Source organism: Lathyrus oleraceus, chromosome 1 (genome assembly GCF_024323335.1).
Source record: "Lathyrus oleraceus cultivar Zhongwan6 chromosome 1, CAAS_Psat_ZW6_1.0, whole genome shotgun sequence".
Lineage (NCBI taxonomy): Eukaryota > Viridiplantae > Streptophyta > Magnoliopsida > Fabales > Fabaceae > Lathyrus > Lathyrus oleraceus.
In genome coordinates this window covers 372035463-372056485 of record NC_066579.1, presented here as the reverse complement: position 1 = coordinate 372056485, position 21023 = coordinate 372035463, and the positions used below count along the sequence as shown (strand labels likewise).

General features: G+C 34.7%; 1 long non-coding RNA gene across 5 annotated transcripts in view; it reads left to right on the top strand.

The window, feature by feature from the left end:
- Positions 1-20500, top strand: part of LOC127137355 (uncharacterized) — a 28014-nt gene extending 7514 nt beyond the window's left edge. The window contains exons 9-11 of one of the 5 annotated variants that reach the window (XR_007808706.1): positions 8389-9272; positions 16996-17086; positions 17174-18247. This is a non-coding gene — a long non-coding RNA (uncharacterized LOC127137355). Of the gene's footprint in view, positions 1-8388; positions 9273-9353; positions 9445-9532; positions 10098-13048; positions 13427-16995; positions 17087-17173; positions 18248-20282 lie in introns of those variants that run through there. The other 4 variants (XR_007808707.1, XR_007808705.1, XR_007808704.1 and 1 more) reach the window with 4 other exon arrangements.
- Positions 20501-21023: the final 523 nt, after the last annotated feature.

Here is a 21023-nt window from a genome sequence, read left to right as displayed (position 1 = left end):
TATATATATTAATTTAATTTATAACTAAATAATATTATTTATAAATTATTAAAATATATTAATTTATATACATGTAAATAATTAATAAACATAATATATTTATATTAAAATAATACACAAGACAAATATTATAAAGTTTAATTAAAATGCATTATTAATTTGGGATTTTTTACATATTATGCGGTCCCTGGTACGATCCACACGAGGGAGGTCTAACTACTCGTCTAGACGGCTCACGTGGTGGTGGTGCTTCCCTATTCCCACCCCTAGTCCTAACGCGTCCCCTTGCCCTTTGCCGTTGTGGTTGGGTCGAAGTCCCTTCAATGCTGTAGGAAAGACGGGTGCCCTCTACGCCCTCAAAGTTTTGTCTCGGTGGGACAAACTGACTCCTGTTGGGTGCGCCCTCGAAATGTGGCCTTTGATAGTTGAGGGTTGAATCGGGTTGTAAAGAACAATGTTTATTGTGGTGTGTAGTAGTCTTGTTGGTAATCCTCTAGTATACCTGTGTCGGGGCTAAGTGGGGGACTGGAAGAGCCCGGGACATCGTCGTGATGGAAGTGTTGGGATTGGTGTTGGTGGGGGGATTGAGTTTGTGGTAGGTGTTGGGACTGTTGATGGTGGTGGGAATGTTGAGGTTGGTGTTGGTAATCTTCATGATATTGAGGTTGAGTTTGTGGTATGTAGTGTTGATTTGGTTGGGGGGTGGACATATGTTGTGGTGGTTGTTGTTGGTAATACGGTGGTGGTTGTTGTTGTTGGTAATACGGTCGTGGTGGTTGTTATTGGTAATATTGTGGTGATTGTTGTTGTTGGGAATATTGTGGTGGTTGTTGTTGTTGGAAATATGGTTGTTGCATTTGGGGATCGTCCAAATAAAACGGCTCAGACACAATCATTTCTGGATTTGTATTTGCTTTATACTAATCCACATATTCCCTTATCAGATTCATTTCGTTGGGCGCCACCGAAAATTGTAGAACATAGTGGGCACGCTCTTTCCATATTTTACGGAACTCCTTTGCAAATGCCTTCCAATTTTGGACATACCACTGGTGGCTGATTTTTTTAAGATGCCAAGGTTCCAAAGACATTGGGGGGCCTGGAATTTCTTGATGCATTCCGAATTGCAGTTTGACACGGTCACTTTGGTGCATCTCCACAGTGGTGAACCGCATGATAGTCATTTTTGCTGTCCAAACAGCTGCATCTTCGGGGTTGGGTTGATGTTCCAATCCCAAATATGGTCTCCAAATAAACTGCAAAGAAAAAATAAATATGTTATTTATTGAGAATGCTTGATATTAATAAATTAGTTAGAAGATGAATGATTTAGTGGTAATACATCTTGTGCTCGGAGACGATCCAAGAGTTAACGATAAAATATTATTTTATTTTTTGGGATAAGACTGTAATCTAGTCCAGTTGCAATGAACCTAAACAAAAAAAGATAAATAATATTATTTACAAATATTTATAGAATAAATATACAAAATGAAATAACATCATAAACTTACCTAGTTGCGTAGGGGAAGGAGTAAACGTTAGGATTTTCGGGGGCTAGCCTCAGCAATCTCCACCGCCCTCATGTTTGGAGCAAAAAAGCACATCCAGAAAATGTACAATGGTCATTTTGTGCATTTTTACACAAAGAGCTATATAGGAAAGCCAATACAGTAGAACCCCAATTATACGTGCTTATTCTATCTATGTCCTCGAGCAAACTTAAGTACATAAAGTTTATGCTATTTCCCGTGTCTTCGGGAAATAGCAAGTTCCCAAATAATAACATAATGTAAACCCTTGTTTTTATTATTTTTTCTTGTTCGGACGAATCCTCAATCAAAATTATAGCGTCGTGGTAGAATTGGAGGCTCGATAGTTTAATACTCTGGCCCTTTGCTTTCGCAGATCCCTCACCCTCGACTAGATCTATGCCCAACATTTGAACACATAGTTCGTTGGGCTGTTGAACATTTTCAGTCACAGGCTTACCATATATTCGAAGACCCAAAAGCATGTACACGTCCTCTAGTGTGACGGTACATTCACCAGTTGGTAGGTAAAAAGTGTGTGTCTCTGGTCTCCAACGTTCACACAAAGCAAGAATAAATTTCACATCAATTGTGGCATTTACCACATGCATAACATGACCGAACCCCGCACGCTCTATGTAAGGTACGCACCATGGGTCTGGATAAGCCATAAGGTGTGAACGTTGACGAAATTTCTTGGGATCCTTTAAAAACAAACAATATAAACAATCATTAGATTGGAGTTTTAAAAAATAAATTATAAACATACGAAAGAGACAATGTTCAAGAAAAACTTACGAATGAGGCAATGTTCGCCCTAGTGCCTATGTGTTCTTGGCCCATGGTAAGAAGAGACATGATTGCAATGTAGAACGTAGGTTTGTTGATGAAAAGTTCGCCGATGTTCTCTGAAAAAAAGTGTTAGTGGATGATGAAAATTTTCAAGAATGACCTGCTATTTATAACCGTATTCAAATAGTATGAATATGTAAAAAAATTGGACACGTGTAACGCATGCAAAGTTGGCTGAAAATTTTCAAGCATGCATTGGTACAGGTTAGGTTGCACTTGTCTTGTCTAGGGGAAGGCTTGGTGGATGTGTTGCATGCAAAAATGTGACACGTCTAACGCATGCATCACAATTGAATCCGTGTATCTAGGCATGCATGAGAATCTTGCAGGCTAGGTGGATATGACTTTGATGGATATGCATGCGTGAGAATCTTGCAGGCTAGGTGGATAGGTTAGCATGCATTGGTACAAGTTAGGTTGCACTTGTCTTGTCTAGGGGAAGGCTTGGTGGATGTGTTGCGTGCAAAAATGTGACACGTCTAACGCATGCATCACAATTGAATCCGTGTATCTAGGCATGCGTGAGTACAAGTATTCACACAAATTTTCACACAGGTATTCACACAAATTTTCACACAGGTATTCACAAAATCTTCACAATATCTTCACATATTTCACACATATCTTCACATATCATGGCATCTTCATCACAATACAAAATCAAAGCTCACGTGAATGGTGAGACTTATGAATGTGATATGTCTGACTTTCTATTTAGAAACATCGATTGCACTCGTTTTTGTCTAAATAGAGGAGCTGACTTCTCTTATCTGAAAAAAAAGATTGAGTCCAAACTTAGAAAACCTGTGTCCCAAATTTTTTATCAACAACCTTTTTTTTTCCTGAAAATAACTCAGTCAGGTTTTATAAGTCATTGATTCAAAATTACATGGAGGCACAAAACATGTTTCGTAACCATGAGTATTCTGGTTACGATTATATAGTGTTGTACATTGTCTTGGAACAATTTCAACCAACTCAGAATATTCTGTCACAGGTTATTGATCCTGGATGACGAACAAGATGTTGAACACCCCATTGAAGACGTTGTGGTTGATGATGCAAAAACGTGGTTGATGACTTGGTGAACCGTGATTCCGAAGACGAAGACCAAATACAAATACCTATAGCGCAACGTTACTCACCGCCTGCGCACTTCACAACCCTTAACTTGGGCGAGGATGAGCCCTCGTCAGATATGTTCTACAACCCATATATGAGGTCTGATGAGGAGTTAAAGAAGAGTGACCAATTTCGGACCGAGGAAGAGTGTCTGTTAGCAATAAAAAAACTGGCATTTGAAAAACTGTGTTGACTACGATGTTAACAAATCAAACCCGGAAAGATACGTTATTTTATGCAAAAACCTAGAGTGTGGGTATAGGTTGATGGCATCGTACAAGAAGAAACATAATGCGTGGGTGATAGGGTCCATTTCTCAAGCTCACACTTGCGTCAACACAAACATGGCGCAGGATCATCGCAAACTTAGCCATGATATGATCTGCCATTCCATAATACCTCTTGTTGAAGCTGACCTGTCACTCAAGGTCAAAACTATTATCTCCCATTGTGTTGCTGTTTTCAAATATACACCGTCGTACAGAAAGGCTTGGTTAGGGAAAACCAAGGCAATTGAATTGGTATACGGTAATTGGGAGGAATCATACAAACAACTTCCGCGCTACCTGGCTGCACTATATTTGTATTCACCTGGGACGGTTTCTATAATGGAGACCTTGCCGGCACAATCCCTTGACGGAACTCGTCTAGAAGGTAATGGAATATTCCATAGACTTTTCTGGGCATTCTGTCCCTGCATCATCGGTTTCACATTCTGCAAGCCGCTTATTCAAGTCGATGGAACTTGGTTGTATGGGAAATACAAAGGATCGTTACTGATGGCGGTCGCACAAGATGGAAATTCTAATATTTTCCCAATAGCCTTTGCATTGGTAGAAGGAGAAACGGCTGCTGCTTGGAGTTTCTTTCTTAAGAATCTCCGAACGCACGTGACTCCACAAGCTGGCATCTGTGTGATTTCTGACAGGCACGCTTCTATAGACAATGCATACAATAATCCAGCAAATGGTTGGCATGACCCCCCGTCTACGCATGTCTACTGCATCAGGCATATTGCTCAAAATTTTGTGCGGGAGTTCAAAGATAAATTCTTGAAGCAAAATTTGATAAACGCGGGGTATGCATTAAACCAACCTGGATTCCAATACTACCGCCGGGAAATACTGTTGGCAAATTCTGATACAGGGAGGTGGATCGATAATATTGACAGAGCAAAGTGGACTAGGTCATACGACGATGGGGTGAGGTGGGGCCACATGACAACAAATCTTGTGGAATCAATGAACGGCGTCTTTAAGGGCATACGTAACCTCCCGGTAACCGCTTTGGTGAGTGTGACCTATTTTCGGATGGCAACGTTGTTCGTAACACGAGGCAAGCGCTGGCATGCAGTGTTACAGACAAGTCAAGTGTATAGTGATGCCTGCATGAAGTTTATGAGGCGAATCTGCCAAAGCCAGCAGCCATCGGGTTATGGAATTCGACCGCCATGGCCACACTTTTAGTGTCAAGGAAACAATTGACCACAACCAGGGGCTGCCGAAACAAGAGTATAAGGTCCTAATACCAGACTGTTGGTGCGATTGTGGTCAATTTCAGGCCTATCGTATGCCTTGTTCCCATGTCATTGCAGCGTGTTCACACACCCACTTCAATTAATCAAGTGCAACTTTGTAGATGGAAGACACTAGCGACAATGCATCGAAGTGGGTGTGTGAACACGTTGCAATGACATGGGAACAAGGCATACGATATGCCTGAAATTGACCACAATCGCACCAACAGTCTGGTATTAGGACCCTATACTCTTGTTTGGGCAGCCCCTGGTTGTGGTCAATTGTTTCCTTGATACTAAAAGTATGGCCATGGCGGTCGAATTCCGTAACCCGATGGCTGCTGGCTTTGGCAGATTCCTGCCTCATAAACTTCATGCAGGTATCACTATACACTTGACTCGTCTGTAACACTACATGCCACCGCTTGCCTCGTGTTACGAACAACGTTGCCATCCGAAAATAGGTCGCACTCACCAAAGCGGTTACCGGGAGGTTACGTATGCCCTTAAAGATGCCGTTCATTGATTCCACACGATTTGTTGTCATGTGGCCCCACCTCACCCCATCGCCGTATGACCTAGTCCACTTTGCTCTGTCAATATTATCGATCCACCTCCCTGTATCAGAATTTGCCAACAATATTTCCTGGCTGTAGTATTGGAATCCAAGTTGGTTTAATTCATATCCCGCGTTTATCAAATTTTGCTTCAAGAATTTATCTTTGAACTCCCGCACAAAATTTTGAGCAATATGCCTGATGCAGTAGACATGCGTAGACGGGGGGTCATGCCAACCATTTGTTGGATTATTATATGCACTGTCTATAGAAGCGTGCCTGTCAGAAATCACACAGATACCAGCTTGTGGAGTCACGTGCGTTCGAAGATTCTTAAGAAAGAAACTCCAAGCATCAGCCGTTTCTCCTTCTACCAATGCAAAGGCTATTGGGAAAATATTAGAATTTCCATCTTGTGCGACCGCCATCAGTAACGATCCTTTGTATTTCCCATACAGCCAAGTTCCATCGACTTGAATAAGCGGCTTGCAGAATGTGAAACCGATGATGCAGGGACAGAATGCCCAGAAAAGTCTATGGAATATTCCATTACCTTCTAGACGAGTTCCGTCATGGGATTGTGTCGGCAAGGTCTCCATTATAGAAACCGTCCCAGGTGAATACAAATGTAGTGCAGCCAGGTAGCGCGGAAGTTGTTTGTATGATTCCTCCCAATTACCGTATACCAGTTCAATTGCCTTGGTTTTCGCTAACCAAGCCTTTCTGTACGACGGTGTATATTTGAAAACAGCAACACAATGGGAGATAATAGTTTTGACATTGAGTGACGGGTCAGCTTTAACAAGAGGTATTATGGAATGGCAGATCATATCATGGCTAAGTTTGCGATGATCTTGTGCCATGTTTGTGTTGACGCAAGTGTGAGCTTGAGAAATGGACCCTATCACCCATGCATTATGTTTCTTCTTGTACGATGCCATCAACCTATACCCACACTCTGGGTTTTTGCATAAAATAACGTATCTTTCCGGGTTTGATTTGTTAACATCGTAGTCAACACAGTTTTTCAAGTGCCAGTTTTTTATTGCTAACAGACACTCTTCCTTGGTCCGAAATTGGTCACCCTTCTTTAACTCATCATCAGACCTCATATATGGGTTGTAGAACATATCTGAGAAGGGCTCATCCTCGCCTAAGTTAAGGGTTGTGAAGTGCGCAGGCGGTGAGTAGCGTTGCGCTATAGGTATTTGTACTTGGTCTTCGTCTTCGGAATCACAGTTCACCAAGTCATCAACCACATCGTCTTCAACGGGGTGTTCAACATCTTGTTCGTCATCAACCACAGGATCAATAACCTGTGACTGAATATTCTGAGTTGATTGAAATTATTCCAAGATAATGTACAACACTATATAATCGTAACCAGAATACTCATGGTTACGAAACATGTTTTGTGCCTCCATGTAATTTTGAATCAATGACTTATAAAACTTGACTGAGTTATTTTCAGAAAAAAAAGGTTGTTGATAAAAAATTTGGGACACGGGTTGTCTAAGTTTGGACTCAATCTTTTTTTCAGATAAGAGAAGTCAGCTCCTCTATTTAGACAAAAACGAGTGCAATCGGTGTTTCTAAATAGGAAGTCAGACATATCACATTCATAAGTCTCACCATTCACGTGAGCTTTGATTTTGTATTGTGATGAAGATGCCATGATATGTGAAGATATTGTGAAGATTTCGTGAATACCTGTGTGAAAATTTGTGTGAATACTTGTACTCACGCATGCCTAGATACACGAATTCAATTGTGATGCATGCGTTAGACGTGTCATATTTTTGCATGCAACACATCCACCAAGTCTTCCCCTAGACAAGACAAGTGCAACCTAACCTGTACCAATGCATGCTAACCTATCCACCTAGCCTGCAAGATTCTCACGCATGCCTAGATACACGGATTCAATTGTGATGCATGCGTTAGACGTGTCACATTTTTGCATGCAACACATCCACCAAGCCTTCCCCTAGACAAGACAAGTGCAACCTAACCTGTACCAATGCATGCTAACCTATCCACCTAGCCTGCAAGATTCTCACGCATGCCTATCCATCAAAGTCATATCCACCTAGCCTGCAAGATTCTCACGCATGCCTACATACACGGATTCAATTGTGATGCATGCGTTAGACGTGTCACATTTTTGCATGCAACACATCCACCAAGCCTTCCCCTAGACAAGACAAGTGCAACCTAACCTGTACCAATGCATGCTAACCTATCCACCTAGCCTGCAAGATTCTCACGCATGCCTATCCATCAAAGTCATATCCACCTAGCCTGCAAGATTCTCACGCATGCCTACATACACGGATTCAATTGTGATGCATGCGTTAGACGTGTCACATTTTTGCATGCAACACATCCACCAAGCCTTCCCCCTAGACAAGACAAGTGCAACCTAACTTGTACCAATGCATGTTAACCTATCCACCTAGCCTGCAAGATTCTCACGTATGCCTATCCTTCAAAGTCATATCCACCTAGCCTGCAAGATTCTCACGCATGCCTAGATACACGGTTTCAATTGTGATGCATGCGTTAGACGTGTCACATTTTTGCATGCAACACATCCACCAAGCCTTCCCCTAGACAAGACAAGTGCAACCTAACCTGTACCAATGCATGCTTGAAAATTTTCAGCAAACTTTGCATGCGTTACACGTGTCAAATTTTTGCATGCATTACACGTGTCCAATTTTTTTTACATATTCATACTATTTGAATACGGTTATAAATAGCAGGTCATTCTTGAAAATTTTCATCATCCACTAACACTTTTTTTCAGAGAACACCGGCGAACTTTTCATCAACAAACCTACGTTCTACATTGCAATCATGTCTCTTCTTACCATGGGCCAAGAACACAGAGGCACTAGGGCGAACATTGCCTCATTCGTAAGTTTTCTTGAACATTGCCTCTTTCGTATGTTTATAATTTATTTTTTAAAACTCCAATCTAATGATGCATGCGTTCACACCCTATGGCTTATCCAGACCCATGGTGCGTACCTTACATAGAGCGTGCGGGGTTGGGTCATGTTATGCATGTGGTAAATGCCACAATTGATGTGAAATTTATTCTTGCTTTGTGTGAACGTTGGAGACCAGAGACACACACTTTTCACCTACCAACTAGTGAATGTACCGTCACACTAGAGGACGTGTACATGCTTTTGGGTCTTCGAATATATGGTAAGCCTGTGACTGGAAATGTTCAACAGTCCAACGAACTATGTGTTCAAATGTTGGGCGTAGATCTAGTCGAGGGTGAGGGATCTGCGAACGCAAGGGGTCAGAGTATTAAACTATCGAGCCTCCAATTCTACCACGACGCTATAATTTTGACTGAGGATTCGTCCGAACAAGAAAAAATAATAAAACAAGGTTTTACATTATGTTATTATTTGGGAACTTGCTATTTTCCGAAGACACGGGAAATAACATAAGCTTTATGTACTTGAGTTTGCTCGAGGACATAGATAGAATAAGCACGTATAGTTGAGGTTCTGCTGTATTGGCTTTCCTATATAGCTCTTTGTGTAAAAATGCACAAAATGACCACTATACATTTTCTGGATGTGCTTTTTTGCTCCAAACATGGGGGTGGTGGAGATTGCTGAGGCTAGCCCCCGAAAATTCTAACGTCTACTCCTTCCCCTACGCAACTAGGTAAATTTATGATATTATTTCATTTTGTATATTTATTCTATAAATATTTGTAAATAATATTATTTATCTTTTTTTGTTTAGGTTCATTGCAACTGGACTAGATTACAGTCTTACCCCGAAAAATAAAATAATATTTTATCGTCAACTCTTGGATCGTCTACGAGCACAAGATGTATTACCACTAAATCATTCATCTTCTAACTAATTTATTAATATCAAGCATTCTCAATAAATAATATATTTATTTTTTTCTTTTGCAGTTTATTTGGAGACCATATTTAGGATTGGAACATCAACCCAACCCCGAAGATGCAACTGTTTGGACAGCAAAAACGGCAATCATGCGGTTCACGACTGTGGAAATGCACCAAAGTGACCGTGTCAAACTGCAATTCAGAATGCATCAAGAAATCCCAGGCCCCCAATGTCTTTGGAACCTTGGCATCTTAAAAAAGTCAGCCACCAGTGGTATGTCCAAAATTGGAAGGCATTTGCAAAGGAGTTCCGTAAAATGTGGAAAGAGCATGTCCACTATGTTCTACAATTTCCGGTGGCGCCCAACAAAATGAAGCCGACAAGGGAATATGTGGATTGGTATAGAGCAAATACAAATCCAGAAATGATTGTGTCTGACCTGTTCTATTTGGACGATCCCCGAATGCAACAACCATATTTCCAACAACAACCACCACAATATTACCAACAACAACAACCACAATATCATGAAGATAACACAAATGTCACGCCTCATACACGTATATGTGAAAACGGCGTATTGACACGATCCGATCCGAAAACATAATCAAATTATAACATAAAATAGAAATATATATATATTTAACACACTAGTTACATATATGAACATGTATTTGAAACACAGTAACAAATATATCAACAAAATAGATAAAGTATATATCATATATAAACTATTATCAAACTGTGTGTACGATAGTATAGATCAGCCACTCTCAGTTTCTCTTTTTTGTTCAGTAATGGGCCTAAGTTTATTTTGAAACCCAATATTAAATTAAAAACTAAATAAAGTTAAATAATTAAAATAGTTAAAATTAAAATAAAAACTAATTAACCTATTTATTTATTCTAGACCCAATATAAAAATAAATAGACTCAAAAAAAAAAAAGTCGGGCACCAAAACTACATACCACAAACTCAACCCCAATATCATGAAGATTACCAACACCAACCTCAACATTCCCACCACCATCAACAGTCCCAACACCTACCACAAACTCAATCCCCCCACCAACACCAATCCCAACACTTCCATCACGACGGTGTCCCGGGCTCTTCCAATCCTCCACTTAGCCCCGACACAGGTATACAAGAGAATTACCAACAAGACTACTACACACCATAACAGACATTGTTCTTTAGCCAACCCGATTCAACCCTCAACTACCAAAGGCCACATTTCGAGAGCGCACCCAACAGGAGTCAGTTTGTCCCACCGAGACAAAGCTTTTAGGGCGCAGAGGGCACCCGCCTTTCCTACAACATTGAAGGGACTTCGATCCAACCACAACGGCAAAGGGCAAGAGGATGCGTTAGGACTAGGGGTGGGAATAGGGAAGCACCACCACCACGTGAGCCGTCTAGACGAGTAGTTAGACCTCCCTCGTGCGGATCGTACCAAGGACCGCATAATATGTAAAAAATTCCAAATTAATAATGCATTTTAATTAAACTTTATAATATTTGTCTTGTGTATTATTTTAATATAAATATATTGTGTTTATTAATATAAATTAATATATATTTATATATATATATATCTTGTGTATTTTACAAATATATACATAATATTATTTATTTACATGTATATAAATTAATATATTTTAATAATTTATAAATAATATTATTTAGTTATAAATTTAATATATATATATATATATATATATATATATATATATATATATATATATATATATATATATATCTTGTAAATAGATATATCTTGTTAATAATATTATCTAAATATATGTATTTATATAATTTATAATAAATATAAATTAATAAATTTAAAATAAGTTAAAAAAGATTTAAATTTTTTTAAAAAAATAATTAAAAACATAATAAAAAAATTTAAAAAAAAAGCAAAAAAAGAAAATAAAAAAAAAAACATTTAGGAGTAGGCGCCACTCCTAGTGGCGACTTGCCCTCCAACTAAATGGTAGGCGCCATCTAGGGTAGCGCCCATGTGTCTTTAGGGCAAAAAAGTGTCCATTTTTATAAAAAAAATTAAATTATGGTCATTTTTGAATTTTTTTTCAAAAAAATGATTATTTAAAAAAAATATTCTGATTAATTAGTCTTAGGGAGAATTAGGGTTTGAATTAGGTCATAACTACCAAACTCTAATTATAACCGATCAATAAACCCTAATTATAATTGATTAATTAACGCTAACATGATTAACCATAATTCTCCCAAAAATTTATAAATAATATTATTTAGTTATAAATTAAATTAATATATATAAATTAATATATATATATATATATATATATATATATATATATATATATATATATATATATATATATATATATATATATCTTGTAAATAATATTATTTATATATATTTATTAATATAAATTAATATAATTTATAATAAATATAAATTAATAAATTTAAAATTAGTTAAAAAAGATTTAAAAAAATTAAAAAAATAATTAAAAAAAAAAAAAAAAAAACAAAAGAAAATTTTTAAAAAAAACATTTAGGAGTAGACGCCACTCCTAGTGGCGACTTGCCCTCCTATTAAAGGGTAGGCGCCATCTAGGGTGGCGGCCATGTGTAATTTAGGGCAAAAAACTATCCATTTTTGTAATTTTTTTTAAATTATGGTCATTTTTGAATTTTTTTAAAAAAAGATGATTATTTAAAAAAATCTTCAAAAAAAATAAATGCTATATTTAAATATTATTATTATATTTAAATATATAATTAAAATATACATTTAATTAAAAAATTTGACTGTAGTTCTTTTGTGACTTGTATTTACATGGCGGCTCACCCTGAGTCTTAGATATATAAATTACGAACTAAGATGACTCTTAGCTAAGTTGGTAGATCACACCCCTATCATATTATACTGTTTTTTTTAAACCTTAATCGATAGATGTATAAATTTTTTTGGATTAAATTACTAACTAATTTATGTATCTATATTTATTTTGCTATTGAGATGATTGGTCATTTTGATTTGACAATATTTATATTATCAATGACTCTTGATAAATTGGAAATTTTCAAGCTAAGTTAATGGAGACATAATTTTTTTTTAGGTTTAATGGATTGTTTGGTCATTTAATTTAATTTTAAGTTTCACTGTAGTTTCTTAAATTCCGTTCCCTTAGTCACATTGCTCATTTCTGTTAAATTTCGTCAAAATCTATTAAGTTTGGCTGATGTGGCACTCTTAATTTGAAATTATTTTTAATTGATATGAAATATTTTATTATAATACCTTCTTTTCTCTTCCCAAAAAAAACCATAGCCGTCCCACCTCTCTTTTCTCCTTGTCTCTGTTTCTGTCTTCTCCTTTCTCTCTCTCTGACTATTTAATCCCAAGAAATAAGAGCATTGGTGTTTTGGTTGGTGAATTTGGAACATGATGTGTTTTATTGGTGTTGGTAAGTAATGAGATTGTTTTTTCTTCCCATGTCATTAAAGAGGTCATTTAGTTTATTGGTTTGATTTGTATGTATATACATTTGTATTGAAATATGAGTTATGATATGCAATTTTGTAGGTGGCATTCTTCATGAATCCACCCTTAGACTGTGTAGTGGAATGCTTTGAAAGTTGCTGCAGTGAAGCATCTCCATCCAGGTAAAGAAAAATATCATCCAATTTGCATTTGAATTTAACTTTTACACATAAAATGTTATAAGGTTTTGTGAATTGTTGTGTGGAGATAGCGGGGACTTAAATGCAAAATCTAGACAAAGAGCTAAAGGTAGTATGTCCCTACTTATAAGTGCTGCAAGCCTCTGCAAAGTTCAGAATGCAGTCTATTAAAATACTCACATGTGATATGGAGTTTATTATTGATATTATTCTTGTATATCAGTTTCATTTGAATATGTTCGGATAATTGAATTTTATGAGTAGAAAGAACAATTGTTTAGTAATGAGCTTAATTAATTAGAATTGTTGGATAAGTGGGTTAAACCTTAAACCTATTATGAGTTAAAAGGATATTAAGGGTTTTAGAGATTAGAGTTAGTTTTGTAAAACAAGAGAAGAAGAGAAGAGAAAGAGGAGAAGAGGAAACTAGAATAAGGATCTAGAGATTTCATCTATACTAAGGTAAGGGTGGGATTTCAAGTGGTTATGGGGTAAACATAATGTATAATGTATGTAATGTATGTGAGTTAGATATCATGAACTTAGGGTTTGGGGATTTTGATTTTTGAGAAACCCTAACATGTGTTTATGTTTTAATCAATGAAATTGATGTTTATGCTATGATGTTTCTATATTGAATTCCATGAATGTGTATACAACATTATTTGGCGTATAATTGCATCTTCGAGTTTCACTTGAAAATGGTTGATTTAGGATTTTAGTGAAAATTAGTGGAGCTTAAAATCTTGTTTCTATGATCCTAAGCGTTGCTATATGATATCTATAAGTTGTATAACTATTTATTTTATGAAAAATAATGGATTAATGTGGTTTTATGATGAAAATTTGTGCTGGACAGTAGCATTTTCGCAACATGGATTAAAATATAAACCCATGTTAGGATTTCACAAAAATCAAAATCCCCAAATCTCTAAAACTCTTATTATCTTTTTAACTTAAAATGGGCTTAACCTACTTATCCACCCATTCTAATTAATTAAGCCCATTTCTACTCATAAAATTCAATTATTCAAATAATCACCCGAACACATATGTAATTAATTATCACACCAAATAATAATTAATTAAAATAAACACCTAATAAAAAATACAGAAATTAAATCGGGATGTTACAACTCTCCCCCATTTGAAATATCTTCGTCCTCGAAAATTACCTCAAACAAACAACTCGGGATATGAACCTCTCATCTGACTCTCAAGCTCCCACGTCACATTTTCACCATGATGTATTAAAATCAAGATTCGATATGAAATGTATGGTCTAGTAAAATCTATGAAAATTGTAGGGTCACTTTAATAGCAATTTGGTTGATGTCTTGATATGATTCCTTAAGTATCTATAAGGTTTTAATTTAGCCTTTTAATTAAATTGTTGACTCACTATTTTGTTTTTTTTATCATTATGTCATGTCACATCATCATTAACATTTATTAGATAAAAGACTAAAATAAAAACTGAAATTAAATTAAAGAATTTTGTCACTAATTAAATTTTTTTTTTATATTTGACCCATCATGTAAATTTGGTTTAGCTCGGCATTTATATTATTTCCGACTCCAACATGGAACATGACGAGCCACTCTAAATAAATAAATGTTTCTTATACTATATTAGTATTAAATAATAATATCTTTCTTTAATAAACTGATTGTATTTATATATTTCCTCCCTTCATATTTAATTATAGACTTAAATGTATTTTTGGTCTTCTTAGATTTAGCGTTTTAAACTATTGGTTTCCGTATTACAAAACCAATTATTTTGATCTCTTAATTTTAATAGTCTTTGGATTTTTGTAGTCTCCTCCAATCTTGAATACGTGGCGGTGATGATTATGATAAAAAAAATTTAGTTCTAATGACATGGCATTGATGACTATATTATGCTGTGTGTGTTTTGATATTTTAGTTCCTCTTTGCTTGGATTTGTTTCTGTGTTCCATATTAATCAAACGATATCATGTTGTTTCGGTGTATGAGACTGATTGTATGTGATTGATAATTGTTCATTTTATGGGACTGTTTATATGTGATTGTTTCTATGTTAAAGTTGAATTTATGGGACTGCTCTATGTTGAATTTATCCATTCTGAATCATATATGTTACCTATTCTGTGATATGTTTCGATTTTGTTTTTATAACTGGGTGATATTTAATCTACTATCTCTCAATTACAAATCAATGACATGTTTTGTCTAAATTATCCTTTCTGTTCAAATTATTTACACTACGAAAAGGACGTTTAAGTAATTAATTAATGTTAACATTTAATCATCTCCATATCCTATTAGAGCAAGACATATGTACATTTTCACATTTCAAATTCAAATCATTTCTTCCATAAAGTGTGACTCTTAGTTGTGTTTTTATGAGAATATGGTGTTATTACTTTCAAAGAGTCATTCTCAGTGACCGAGTTAATTTGCATAATTTCCATTTCAAGATTGTGGTTGTGTTAAGTGACCGAGTTTTTTTAGGCAAGTGATTAAGTACTATAGAGTATATGTGCTAAAATGATTATTTAAAATCAAGTTATGCATTTTCAGATGATTTCAGGTATTTCATTCAGTTTGATTCTGCACTTTCACATCTATGATATTACTTTTGATGACTCATTCTCGAAAATGATTGGTTCAAATTAAGTTCTACATTTTTAGATGATTTTAGTTATTTCATTCGGTTTGATTATGCATTTTCACATACATGACGTGCTTCTTCACTTTCATATATGGATTGTGTCATCGTGATTGAAGCTTAACCCTTTTTACTTATCCACATATTTGTTTTTTAATAAAAAAACCATATGGTGTAGGAGATGTTATTAGTTATATGTATTCATTATAACAAACACATGTCAATGGGAAGCTCTGAGTTTCTCCGCATAGTTATTCAAAAAGGAGTCCTTGCTATGGATATTATTAATCCTATCATAATATAATTATATCAGATGAGTCCTTTTCTCTACGAGATGGGAGTTTAATTAAATCAGACAAGTACAATATCTTAGTAGTACTTTCTTAGTCCATCATGCTTATAGGAAGTCTACTTAGTTGGTCACTGCAGGGTGGATGACATGACCATGTAGGTTTTATCGAGACTGATTTTCCATAATTTAATAATTCAAATAAAGTGCACACCTGCTGGAAATTTCAAGGAACGACTTTTTTTTACCAAAGTGTCCCATATCTCAAATAAAACTTCCAATATATATATATATATATATATATATATATATATATATATATATATATATATATATATATATTTATTTTTTTTGAAGAAAAAAATCTAGAATACCCTGCTTTTGTTTTTGGACTCGCCCATTCAAAGGACGAGTTGGTGAAGTTTTATTCGTGTTGGATAGACTCGGCCAATGGTTGGCCGAGCTAATGAAGGGTTTTTTTTTAAATACAATTTTATAATTTAATTATCTTATTAAAATTATTATTAAATAATTTTTTAATTATTTTTTATATTTAAATAATAAAAATGCTATTTCCCGAAGGCACAGGAAATAGCATAAACTTTATGTACTTGAGTTTGCTCGAGGACATAGATAGAATAAGCACGTATAATTGGGGTTCTGCTGTATTGGCTTTCCTATATAGCTCTTTGTGTAAAAATGCACAAAATGACCACTGTACATTTTCTGGATGTGCTTTTTTGCTCCAAACATGAGGGCGGTGGAGATTACCGAGGCTAACCCCCGAAAATCCTAACGTTTATTCCTTCCCCTACGCAACTAGGTAAATTTATGATGTTATTTCATTTTGTATATTTATTCTATAAATATTTGTAAATAATATTATTTATCTTTTTTTGTTTAGGTTCATTGCAACTGGACTAGATTACAGTCTTACCCCGAAAAATAAAATAATATTTTATCGTCAACTCTTGGATCGTCTCCGAGCACAAGATGTATTGCCACTAAATCATTCATCTTCTAACTAATTTATTAATATCAAGCATTCTCAATAAATAACATATTTATTTTTTTCTTTGCAGTTTATTTGGAGACCATATTTGGGATTGGAACATCAACCCAACCCCGAAGATGCAGCTGTTTGGACAACAAAAACGGCTATCATGCGGTTCACCACTGTGGAGATGCACCAAAGTGACCATATCAAACTGCAATTCGGAATGCATCAAGAAATCCCAGCCCCCCCAATGTCTTTGGAACCTTGGCATCTTAAAAAAGTCAGCCACCAGTGGTATGTCCAAAATTGGAAGGCATTTGCAAAGGAGTTCCGTAAAATGTGGAAAGAGCGTACCCACTATGTTCTACAATTTCCAGTGGCGCCCAACGAAATAAAGCTGACAAGGGAATATGTGGATTGGTATAGAGTAAATACAAATCCAGAAATGATTGTGTCTGACCCGTTCTATTTGGACGATCCCCGAATGCAACAACCATATTTCCAACAACAACAACCACCACAATATTTCCAACAACAACCACCACAATATTACCAACAATAACAACCACCACCATATTACCAACAACAATCATCACCACCGTATTACCAACAACAACCACCACCACCGTATTACCAACAACAACCACCATAACACATGTCCACCCCCCAACCAAATCAACACTACATACCACAAACTCAACCCCAATATCATGAAGATTATCAACACCAACCTCAACATTTCCACCACCATCAACAGTCCCAACACCTACCACAAACTCAATCCCCCCACCAACACCAATCCCAACACTTCCATCACGACGATGTCCCGGGCTCTTCCAGTCCTCCACTTAGCCCCGACATAGGTATACAAGAGGATTACCAACAAGACTAGTACACACCACAACAGACATTGTTCTTTAGCCAACCCGATTCAACCCTCAACTACCAAATGCCACATTTCGAGGGCGCATCCAACAGGAGTCAGTTTGTCCCACCGAGACAAAGCTTTGAGGGCACAGAGGGCACCCGTCTTTCCTACAGCATTGAAGGGACTTCGACCCAACCACAACGGCAAAGGGCAAGGGAACGCGTTAGGACTAGGGGTGGAAATAGGGAAGCACCACCACCACGTGAGCCGTCTAGACGAGTAGTTAGACCTCCCCCGTGCGGATCGTACCAGGGACCGCATAATATGTAAAAAAATCCAAATTAATAATGAATTTTAATTAAACTTTATAATATTTGTCTTGTGTATTATTTTAATATAAATATATTGTGTTTATTAATATAAATTAATATATATAAATTAATATATATTTATATATATATCTTGTGTATTTTACAAATATATACATAATATTATTTATTTACATGTATATAAATTAATATATTTTAATAACATATAAAAAATATTATTTAGTTATAAATTTATATATATATATATATATATATATATATATATATATATAAATTAATAAATTTAAAATAAGTTTAAAAAGATTTAAAAAAATAATTAAAAACATATTTAAAAAAAGCAAAAAAAAAAGCAAAAAAAAAAACAAAAAAAAAACATTTAGGAGTAGGCGCCACTCCTAGTGGCGACTTGCCCTCCAACTAAAGGGTAGGCACCATCTAGGGTAGCGCCCATGTGTCTTTATGGCAAAAAAGTGTCCATTTTTGTAATTTTTTTTAAATTATGGTTATTTTTGAAATTTTTTTAAAAAGATGATTATTTAAAAAAAAATATTCTGATTAATTAGTCTTAGGGAGAATTAGGGTTTGAATTAGGTCATAACTACCAAACTCTAATTATAACCGATCAATAAACCCTAATTATAATTGATTAATTAACCCTAACATGATTAACCCTAATTCTCCCAAAAATTTATAAATAATATCATTTAGTTATAAATTAAATTAATATATATAAATTAATATATATATATATATATATATATATATATATATATATATATATATATCTTGTAAATAATATTATTTATATATATATATATATATATATATTAATATAAATTAATATAATTTATAATAAACATAAATTAATAAATTTAAAATTAGTTAAAAAAGATTTAAAAAAATTAATAAAATAATTAAAAACATATTTAAAAAAATTTAAAAAAAAAAGAAAAAAAAAACAAAAAAAAAAACGTTTAGGAGTAGGCGTCACTCCTAGTGGCGACTTGCCCTCCTATTAAAGGGTAGACACCATCTAGGATGGCGCCCATTTGTAATTTAGGGCAAAAAACTGAACATTTTTGTAATTTTTCTAAATTATGGTCATTTTTGAATTTTTTTTTAAAAAGATGATTATTTAAAAAAAATCTTCAAAAAGAATAAATGCTATATTTAAATATTATTGTTGTGTTTAAAATTAAAATATTCATTTAATTAAAAAATTTGACTGTAGTTCTTTTGTGATTTGTATTTATATGGTGGCTCACCCTGAGTCTTAGATATATAAATTACGAACTAAGATGACTCTTAGCTAAGTTGGTAGATCACATCCCTATCATATTGTACTGTTTTTTTAAACCTTAACCGATAGATATTTAAATTTTTTTTTGATTAAATTACTAACTAATTTATGTATCTATATTTATTTTGCTATTGAGATGATTGGTCATTTTGATTTGACAATATTTATATTATCAATGACTCTTGATAAATTGGAAATTTTCAAGCTAAGTTAATGGAGGCATAATTTTTTTTTAGGTTTAATGCATTATTATTTGGTCATTTAACTTAATTTCAAGTTTCACTTTAGTCTCTTAAATTCCGTTCCCTTAGTCACATTTCTCATTTCTATTATATTTCGTCAAAATCTATTTTATTTGGCTGATGTGACACTCTTAATTTGAAAATGTTTTTAATTGATATGAAATATTTTATCATAATACCTTCTTTTCTCTTCCCAAAAAAAACCATAGCCGTCCCACCTCTCTTTTCTCCTTGTCTCTGTTTCTGTCTTCTCCTTTCTCTCTCTCTCTGACTATTTAATCCCAAGAAATAAGAGCATTGATGTTTTGGTTGGTGAATTTGGAACGTGATGTGTTTTATTGGTGTTGGTAAGTAATGAGATTGTTTTTTCTTCCCATGTCATTAAAGAGGTCATTTAGTTTTTGTATGTATATACATTTGTATTGAAATACGAGTTATGATATGCAATTTTGTAGGTGGCATTCTTCATGAATCCACCCTTAGACTGTGTAGTGGAATGCTTTGAAAGTTGCTGCAGTGAAGCATCTCCATCCAGGTAAAGAAAAATATCATCCAATTTGCATTTGAATTTAACTTTTACACATAAAATGTTATAAGGTTTTTGTGAATTGTTGTGTGGAGATAGCGGGGACTTAAATGCAAAATCTAGACAAAGAGCTAAAGGTAGTATGTCCCTACTTATAAGTGCTGCAAGCCTCTGCAAAGTTCAGAATGCAATCTATTAAAATACTCACATGTGATATGGAATTTACTATTGATATTATTCTTGTATATCAGTTACATTTGAATATGTTTGGATAATTGAATTTTATGATGAGAAATATCAATTGTCTAGTAATGGGCTTAATTAATTAGAATTGTTTGATAAGTGGGTTAAACCTTAAACCCATTATGAGTTAAAAAGATAGTAAGGGTTTTAGAGATTAGAGTTAGTTTTGTAAAACAAGAGAAGAAGAGAAGAGAAAGAGGAGAAGAGGAAACTAGAAGAAGAAGGACCTAGAGATTTCATCTATACTAAGGTAAGGGTGGGATTTCAAGTGGTTATGGGGTAATCATAATGTATAATGTATGTAATGTATGTGAGTTAGATATAATGAACTTAGCATTTGGGGATTTTGATTTTTGAGAAACCCTAACATGTGTTTATGTTTTAATCAATAAAATTGATATTTATGCTATGATGTTTCTATATTGAA